This window comes from Apium graveolens, chromosome 5, assembly GCF_009905375.1.
Source record: "Apium graveolens cultivar Ventura chromosome 5, ASM990537v1, whole genome shotgun sequence".
In the NCBI taxonomy this organism is placed as follows: domain Eukaryota; kingdom Viridiplantae; phylum Streptophyta; class Magnoliopsida; order Apiales; family Apiaceae; genus Apium; species Apium graveolens.
This window is the reverse complement of record NC_133651.1, coordinates 235,929,608-235,940,428: the sequence shown is the minus strand read 5'-3', so window position 1 is coordinate 235,940,428 and position 10,821 is coordinate 235,929,608.

Here is a 10,821-nt window from a genome sequence, read left to right as displayed (position 1 = left end):
GGGTACCAAAATCAACTTGATTTGATTTTGTTGTGTGCAGGGAAACAGAAAGAATCTTTGGTATTTGGATAGTGGGTGCTCAAGGCACATGACTGGAGATTGTACCCTGCTCACTGAGTTCAAGGAGAGAGCTGGCCCAAGTATCACTTTTGGAGATGACAACAAGGGTTATACTGTGAGATATGACTTGATTTCTAAAGACAATGTCATCATTGAGGAAGTTGCCCTAGTGGATGGACTAAAGCACAATCTTTTGAGTATCATCCAGCTTTGTGACAAGGGCAACTCAGTAACATTTAATTCTGAAGCCTGTGTTGTGACCAACAACAAAACCAATAAAGTGGTCCTCACTGGAGTGAGAAAAATAAATGTGTATCTAGCTGAATTCAACTTATCAAATGCAGAATCTGTCACTTGTCTTTTCAGCAAGGAAAGTCACGATGAAAGTTGGTTGTGGCACAAGAAGCTGTCCCACCTTAACTTCAAGACTATGAATGATCTACTCAGGAAAGATTTGGTAAGAGGTATTCCTAAAGTGGAATTCTCGAATGATGGATTATGAGATGCCTGTCTGAAAGAAAAGCAGATTAAGGCATCATTCAGGATGAAGCTCAATTCAACAATTGAAGAACCTTTGCAACTACTGCACATGAATTTATTTGGACCAGTCAATATATTTTCTATCTCAAAGAAAAGGTACTTCCTAGTAATTGTGGATGATTTCTTAAATTTCTCTTGGACATATTTTCTAAAATCCAAAGATAAAGCTAGTGAAATCATCATCAATCACATAAGGCAAGTTAACAATCATCCTGATTTCAAAGTTAGAAGAATCAAGAGTGACAATGGAACTGAGTTCAAGAATTCTGTGATGAGGATTTTTTTATGAAGAGAATGGGATCATACATGAGTTCTCAGCAGCAAGAACCCCACAACAAAATGGTGTAGTGGAAAGGAAAGAACATATCTCTTATTGAAGCTGCAAGAACAATGCTAGAAGAATCAGAGTTACCAAGTACGTTTCCGTTTTCACGAAATAAATACGATTGATTGAAGCAGGCAAGAACGAGGAAAACCGAGATCCAGTGCCCATAACGTAATTTGTCTAGTCTCCTAGTGCCCTTTGGGAGGACGTTGCAGATGTCTGGGAGTGCCCCCAGATTGAAGTTATACGTACATATTTTTGGGCTGAAGCTGTAAATACTGCATGTTACACTCAAAATATTTTTTTGGTTAATCAAGCAAAATGCGTGACACCCTACCAATTGTTCAAGAACAGGAAGCCAACATTAAACTTTCTTCATGTCTTTGGCTGTAAATGCTATATCTTAAGTAATCAAACTGATCAGCATGGAAAGATTGATGCCAAAGCAGATGAAGACATTTTTGTTGGATATGCAGTTGGAAAAGCATACAAAGTCTACAATCTCAGAACCAACATTGTTATGGAATCTGTACATGTTGTGTTTGATAATAAAAAGATTGAAGGACTACAAGATGGAGATTTTCATGAAAGCTTCAAATTTGATAAAGTTGAGATGATTTGTGATGATAGTGATGATGAAAGTGATCAAGAACCAATATCTAAGGACAATATAGAAAAGTCCACAACTAATGAAGCACAAAATTCAACATCCGTCAAAAGACCTAGTGCATCATCCGTTGAAAGACAATCTGCATCATTCGTCGAAAGGCATAGAATAACATCCGCTAATTCATCAATTAGAGCTGAAAGCCAATTCAGATCACAATCAGAAAGAACCCCGATTTCAAGTCAAAGATCCACAAACTCAAGGGGAGTTTCTTCTAATCAAAACTCTGTCACACATCAAGACAATAATGAGGCCTCTTCATCTAGAGCTAATTTACCATAACAGAGAAAACGAACAAGAGATTACCCATTTGAATTAATTATTGGTGATGCATCTTCAAGAGTGCAAAAAAGAAAAGCAACTCAAGGAGAATGTCTTTACAGTCGCTTTCTATCACAGGAAGAACCTAAAAGGGTAGAAGAAGCTCTGTTGGATCCTAATTGGGGTTTAGCTATGCAGGAAGAGCTAAACAAATTTGAAAGGAATAAAGTTTGGAAACTGGTACCCAGGCTTAGAGGAAAGAATTCTATTCACACCAAGTGGGTATTCAAAAAAAAGATGGATGAAAATGGCATAGTAGTCAGGAACAAAACTAGATTGGCTGCAAAGGGCTACTGTCAACAAGAATGAATAGATTTTGATGAGACATTTTCTCCTATTGCAAGAATTGAAGCCATCAGAATTTTTCAAGCATATGCAGCCCATGTCAATTTCAAGGTCTATCAAATGGATGTCAAAAGTGCCTTTCTAAATGGAGATTTAGAGGAGGAAGTCTATGTTAATAAGCCTCATGGCTTTGAAGATCCCAATTTTCCAGAATATGTCTACTATATTTTGAAAGCACTTTATGGACTGAAGCAAGCACCTATAGCCTGGTATGACACTTTGTCAAAGTTTTTCTTAGAAAATCATTTCACAAGAGGTATTGTTGATAAAACTTTATTTCAATAGAAATGTTAATGGCTCTAGTATACTTGTTCAAATATATGTAGATGATATAATATTTGGCTCTACAGATGAGAAGCTTTGTAAATTTTTTGCTAAATTGATGCAAAGTAAATATGAAATGAGTATGATGGGAGAACTAACTTACTTTATTGGTTTACAAGTTAAGCAAGTTAGTGATGGAGTATTCATTAGTCAAACCAAATATATTTATGATCTTTTAAAGAAGGTTGATTTAATGGATTACACATATGCAAAAACTCCCATGGCCACTGCAACTAAACTTGAATTAAACACTACTAAAAAGTCTGTGGATATTTCAAGCTATAGATGCATGGTTGGCTCACTTTTATACTTAACATCAAGTAGGCTAGATATAATGTTTGCTACATGTCTTTGTGCTAGATTTCAGGCTGATCCTAGAGAATCTCATTTAGTAGATATTAAGAGAATTTTCAAATATCTCAAAGGAATACCAAAACTTGGCAATTGATATCCTAGAGATTCTGGTTTTGATCTAACTGGTTATTCAGATGCAGATTATGCAGGGTGTATGATTGATAGAAAAAGTACTACATGAACCTGTCAATTTATAAGAAATAAGCTAGTATCCTGGTTCAGTAAAAACAAAATTCAGTCTCTACTTCTACAACTGAGGCTGAATATATTGCTGCTGGTAGTTGTTGTGCACATATCTTATGGATGAAAAATCAACTGTTGGACTATGGTCTGCAGGTGAATAAGATTCTTAATTTCTGTGATAACACAAGTGCTATTGTAATTATTAAAAATCCAGTACAACATTCAAGGACCAAACACATTGACATCAAGTACCACTTCATCAGAGAGCATGTTATGAATGGTATTGTGGAACTTCATTTTGTTCCAAGTGAGAAGAAACTTGTATACATCTTTATCAAGCCACTTGATGAATCCACTTATAGACCAGAATGAACTTGTCAGAAAGAACTGGTTAGAGGTATCCCTCAAGTGGAGTTTACTAAGGATGGATTGTGTGATGCCTGCCTGAAAGGAAAGCAGATTAAAGCATCATTCAGAAAGAAGCTTGATTCAACAATTGAAGAACCTTTGCAATTGTTACACATGGATTTGTTTGGACCAATCAATGTGTTGTCCATCTCAAAGAAAAGATTTTTCCTAGTAATTGTGGATAATTTCTCAAAGTTCTCTTGGACATATTTCCTAAAGTCTAAAGATGAAGCTAGTGAAATCATCATCAATCACATAAGGCAAGTCAACAATCATCCTGATTTTAAAGTAAGAAGAATTAGGAGTGAAAATGGAACCGAGTTCAAGAATTCTGTGATGAGATCATTTTGTGAAGAAAATGGGATTATGCATGAGTTTTCTGCAGCAATAACTCCACAACAAAATGGAGTAGTGGAAAGGAAGAACATATCTCTTATTAAAGCTGCAAGAACAATACTTGAAGAATCAAAGTTACCAACATTTTTTTGGGCTGAAGCTGTGACTACTGCCTGCTACACTCAGAATATCTCTTTGGTTAATCAAGCAAAGTGCATGACACCCTACCAACTGTTCAAGAACAGGAAGCCAACTCTAAATTTTCTTCATGTCTTTGGCTGCAAATGTTATATCTTAAGGAATCAAACTGATTAATATGGGAAGTTTGATGCTAAAGCAGATGAAGGAATTTTTGTTGGATATGCTGTGGGAAAAGCATATGGAATCTATAATCTGAGAACCAACATTGTTATGGAATCAATACATGTTGTGTTTGATGATAAAAATATTGAAAGACTGCAAGATGGATATTTCCATGAAAGCCTCAAGTTTGACAATGTGGAGATGGTTAGTGATGACAGTGATGATGAAAGTGATCAAGAGACAGTGACTAAGGATAATGCAGAAAAATTTACAACTAATGAAGCACATAATTTAACATATGTCGAGTTATAAAATTCTTCATCCGTCGAGAGACAATGTGCCTTATCCGTCGGGAGACAATCAGCCTCATCCGTCGGGACACAAAGTGCATCATCCATCGGAACATCAAGAGAAGCTGAAAGTCAGAATAGATCACCTATTGAAACTAAACCAATTTGAAGCTAAGAGAATCTGTACATGTTGTGTTTGATGATAAAAAGATTGAAGGACTGCAAGATGGAGATTTCCATGAAAGCTTCAAATTTGATAATGTTGAGATGATTTGTGATGATAGTGATGATGAAAGTGATCAAGAACCAATATCTAAGGACAATGTAGAAAAGTCCACAACTAATGAAGCACAAAATTCAACATCCGTCAAAAGATCTAGTGCATCATCCGTTGAAAGACAATCTGCATCATTCGTCGAAAGGCAAAGAACAACATCCGCTAATCCATCAATTAGAGCTGAAAGCCAATTCAGATCACAATCAGAAAGAACCCCGGTTTTAAGTCAAAGATCCACAAACTCAGGGGGAGTTTCTTCTAACAAAACCCTGTCACACATCAAGACAACAATGAGGCCTCTTCTATAGAGCTAATTTTCCATAACTGTAATAACCCCAATTTTTGGAATTTTGAAACACGGATGAATAGTAACTTTTGCTGATGATGCTGAATAAGGAAAATTATCAGACCATCTTATATAGGAGTACTATTATGGAAATTCTAAGATCGTATTAGTATTCCATAAAGTAAATGAGTGTATGTAAAGGTCGTTAGAATTCGAATCCGGACACTTTGATTTTTCCCCGAAAATCCACCAGATACCGAATGAATTGAGTATAAGTTAACATGATTAAAATGATTTAAATTCAAGGATTATAAGAGAGGATCATAAAAGGAATATAAAATATTGAGAAAGGTTTAGGGGAACCCAAGTAATAAGATCACGGATATGGTCCCTCAAACGATTAACGAAAATGAGAGATAAGCGAATCGTAAAACAAATAAGCGACCAAGAGACAAGCTTGTACAAGAAGCCATGTTAAAGAGATATTTTTCAAGAATGAATCCTAGCCAAGCATTTTAAACCATAGTCAAACCAAGGTTAATTGTTAACCAAACTATCAAAACATCACACAAATCCACCAAGCAAGCAAACAAATCATTTTTCATCTCCATTTCTTGAAGAAACCTCTCGGCTTCTTTCTTAACAAATGGGAAGTCCAATCTCCTCCACTTGCTAATTTACAATGTAATTATCCTAGTTTCTCCTAGTTAAGTTACATACTTCCTAGGAATCTTAGCTTCAAAATCCTTTCCTAGCATTTTCTATAAATCATTCAAGAAGATGGTGAGTAGTACTTTTTTGAAATTAATTTTGTGTTCTTGATTTCTTTGGAAAGATCAAGCAAGTAGGAGGATATTTCAAGGCTCCCTAAGGCTTCCTAGCAACTTATCACTCACCAAGGAAGGTAAAACCTCATACCCTAAGCTTTACTTTGAATGTTTAGGAGTGGTTTTGATTGTTTCAGTATATGAGAAGCATGGTGCTTGTGTGTTTCAAGTTTGGTTGGATTTGTAGTGAGTTGGATGATTGAATCTTGTTTATAGTTAATGAGCCTTAGTATGGTTAGTAGCTTTTGTTTGTGATTGAATGAGTTGGATAAAACATGAAGTAATGGACTGATGTAATGAGGTTCGGATGGATTTTGGTTGTAATGTTGGTTGTAAGTTATTTTGTGATTGATTTGGAGTAGTATAAATTTTGGTAATTGCGTAAACATAGCCGCATAATGCCCGATGTACCTTAGACAGTTTTTATTCTTAACTTCAGGACCCGTGAACTCACTGTAAGATTCTTACCATTGCCATGTTTAGATAGTTCATGTTACGAGCTTCATTTTAATATGTGGTTCGCTTGAATCCGATGTACGGTTTAGGAGAAACGACCATTTTAAGTAACGGCGTTTCGCGAACGGACCATTACCCCTCGCCTTACTTTGAAAGCTTGGTTAAGGCCCTTAAATGACTAATTGGAGTATGAAACAATTATGTAAAGTGGATTAGGCAGTTGGTAGAGTACTCGCAAAAGAATCGCCTTAAAATTCTTAATGATTAATTTATTCAATTGGTTAAGGTCTAGTTTCTTAAGCGACCGGGGTTTAATTTTGACTTATGTTGTTGTTCATAGGTTATCAGACCCACTCTAAGTTTAAGTCTATCCGGGAACACTCAGGCAAGTTTTTTACCCGTTATACTGTTGTTCCGATGTAGATATATGTATATGCATTATCTTGTGATAAGTGCATGATTGTTATTAGCAAATTTTGCGATATATTGGAGCATCCTGCTATGGTATATATGCATGTTTGTTTCATAATCTTGATATCTAATTGTTGATTCAAATGCTTATAAGTTGCATAATACCTATGCTAGAGATAAGCAGTAGTTGCGTATACCCTTAGTATAGGGGACCCAAAGGTGAACATTTTCTAAAATGGGAGTCGATGTTCCCGAGTATAATATATATATTTATATATATATATATTGATATAGTTTTCAAAACTATTAATCCAATAAGGTTTATTCGAACTTTATTTTATTTAATGAATATTATTTTGAATATTCATTCGAGGACTTATGACTCCGCTTATTTTATTAAATAATATTCTTTATTTTATTAAAGAATAATGATTCGATAATCAAACTTATTTTCGATTATTCAAATAAAGATCGTACTTTCGTATAAGTATATCTTTGGTTATTTATTATTCATTTCAAGTATGAGTTGTAAAACTTCTACTTCGATTATTTTTATAAAGATTATCCTTTATGGGAATAATTAAATAATAATATTCAGATAATTTCTAACATATCGAGACTGATTTATTTTATTAAATCCGCATTACTCCAAACATTCTTAAAAATGTTTTCGAGTCTTCAAAATGATTTTTAAAAGTTATAGCGGATCCCAAAACTCATTTTTAGATTTATGATCTTCCTTTCGAAGGGGATTTAAATACTCGCTCAAAACCTGAGGGATCCGGCTTTGTGGTGTATTTTATATTCGCAACGAGGTTGCTATTTTGAGAAAACATTTTGATTACTTGCCCAACGTTTGGGAAGTAAGTCCATCGATTTGAGTCGGCATAAGCAACATGGGCTCAGTGGGCGTCCATGAAAGTGTAAGTGGCTTAGTGGGAGTCCATCAATGCGTAAGTGGCTGAGTGGCAGTTCAACATAGGTCCTAATGCGGCCAGGGTGATGACCATTGGGGAATTCATCCATCTACTAGTAGAAAAGGTTACTTATTGGTATCTTTGCCTGATCAGCAAGATATGAGATTTATGCCAAGGTTTTCTTCTTTCCAAATTCATTGGATATTATAACTTTCTTTATACTTTTCATAACAGAGGTTTCCAAGGAAAGTATGAGATACATATAGGTGTATATATATATATCGGGACTTAATGAAGTATCTCGTAACTTCATTTCTTCTGAATGATATTTCAAAGATTGAATTTATTCAAATCTTATCTTCTAGTCTCATCTATGTGATGAACTTTTGAAACTGATTATACCTTGAACGGTGGTAGTTCAAGTAGTATTCGGAAAAGATATAAGTATATTGGAGTATCTCGTAACTTCACCTTTTCAACTTATATGGTTAATGATTATCTTATGCATGACAAAGATTTTCAGAAAAATGTTGAGACAAGGTTAGATATATGAGAGCACCTTGCAACGATATTTTTATACAGTTATAAACTGGAACTCTATGTATATTATGCATGGAAAAAGGATTCTAAGATTTTGAAAAGTATATATACATATATACTAAATATTTTGCGACTTAGTCGCATTAAGAGATCAAACTTGGTTCATTTCTTCTTGACCAAGACTTTCATGAGTACTATGAGAATGCTCATATATTGTTAATTATAATACATATTATTTTAAAAGGCTTGTTGCTCACCCTTTCTTTCTTCTTTCATTACAGAACAACAGATAGAAAAGATGAACAGGACCAAGCTTCCAATTCGCAAGCAGTTAGGAAACGTTCCGCAGTTTTCTGGAAGCGTTGATGCCGCTGTAGCTGAGATAGGAATTACCAATAGTTTAGGCTTCCAACTTTTGATGCACCAGGCATATGTATCTATATGAATTGTAATAATGGCAAGGAATATGTAAATTATTCAGAAACCCTTTTAAGGTATAATGGTTTATAATTGTGGAATAAAATGACTTGTGTTATTTTTGGATATTCATCTCTGAGACCATAACTTGTGGTGTGTGTGTATATTGCGGGGTTACAGTACGCAGTAGTTGGTTGATTATTAAGATTAAGTATTATTAAGGGAAATGGAACTCGTGACAACCCGGATCCCCGACCCCAGATTTGGGGGTGTTAAAGAAATGGTATCAGAGCTAAGCGTTATAAACCTCAGAGATGATGCGACAATATAATAAACTCACAAAGATAATATGAACTCTTGCCATGTTCATGGCCGGACTACTTAAAGTAGCGCCGATAGTTAAAACCCTTATGGGAACCCTTATAAATATCATGATAGTAACATAGTTTGTTATCATATAGGGCAGCGGGGCACCGAACCCTGAGGTTCAGGGGCATCATCATGAGGATGTTTTATTACATGTTGGAGATCAAATTGTGAATCCGATAGAGTACCCAAACGAGGGACCAGATGAGATTCATATTGGGAATGTTGCAGTTGAGGATGTTATCCCAGAAGGGATTGCTGCTAAGGAGGATCTCGTGGAAGTTCTCGATGAGAATAAAGAGAGGACCGCTGAGGAATTGATGACAGTAGTCAGGGCAACTACCAGAGCTAGAATGGCCGCGAAGATGGCACTAGAGGATGAAGAGTTACTAAGGGCACAAAGGATAATGAGGTCAGAAGGAGTGGGGCCTTCCATGACACCAATTATACCAGTATCAGACCCTCTTCCAAAGGCTCCTGTAGAAATCCATGAGGTTCCACCAATTCCTGTTCCCTCCCCTGTACAGAGCCCAACACCTACTGAGGAAATGCCACCTTTATCTCCTGCACCATTGTCACCCGATACCGGTCTTGGTTATCCATTTGGATCTCCTGGGTCTGCACCACCTGCACCCCATGGACTACTAAATGCTACCACTCAGGCTTCTCTTATCGCCAATTATCATATGACTTTGGGTGGCCTGTCTGAGGCCCGTAATGTTAGAAGTGATCTGTTGGACCGACTTACTGTACCAAGAATTGAGGGCGGGGTACTTCCGGCAGGATTAGCTTATAGCATGGAAAGGATTGAGGCTACCACCCGAATTACAGCTAGAGGCCATCTTGAGGGTCAGATCCAGCTCTACTTGTGACTATCTTAGACCTCATCACCGCCTTAATGGAGTAGGTTAGGGATGTCGTGTGTGCCCGCATTTCTTGATCCATAATAGTGTGCAGAGTCTGGGCAATCAGATAAGGATTTCACACAACACCGCTTTTGGAGGATTATCCTAAGTTATGATTGATTAGTTTTTAATGACTAGATGATTATCTGTGGTAGTACTTTTGGGATAGAAGCGATCAGGCCAAATGATGTAATTCTCTTTCATTTGTTCAGTAGTTGTATCCTCGAACAAATGGTTATGTATATATTTGTTCCTTTCAAGTTCAGACCAGTTTGTTTGTGATGAGTTCATATTGTTAATTGCACTATTAGCACTTAAGAGTATCATAGAGTTTATATAACTTGAGAATTCATAATTTACGATCATGTAAGGACTGAATGAGGGAAAGGATTAAGCAAAGTAAGTAAGACAAATATAAAGAGATTCCCAAAATTTTTCCAAGCATTATGCCCCCACGAAGAATAAGATTTGGGGCAAACCCTGAATGTGATAATCAGGGAGGTCGCAATTAAGATATAAGGGACCCGGAACATAATGAAGTGGAAAATGAGGGTTTTAAAATATAGGAATCATTTGAGATTCTAAATGATTGACGAAGCGCAAAAGACTGTTTCTATCACTTACCTTCCTAAGAGAGAGGCCACCCGCTGGTGAAAGGCCAAGGAAGGCACAGAGCCAGAGGTTACGTTAAATTGATTAAAGTTCGGTCAATTATTTTCGGGAAAGTAATTCCCAAGGTCATGGAGATAGTGTAAAAGCTTTAGAGACAGAATAAAGGCGAATGAGTATGATAAATTATGAATCTAAGATTGTAAAAGTTTTCAAGATTCGTTTGGAGGACAAGAATCCCAGAACGACATGATGGTTGAAGTCAATGATTAGTGGGTTCGTGAAATGATTGTAAGAGAGAGGTAAATAAAAAGAAACTGAAGTGGATAAGAATATAAAGGCAATAGAGTTTGA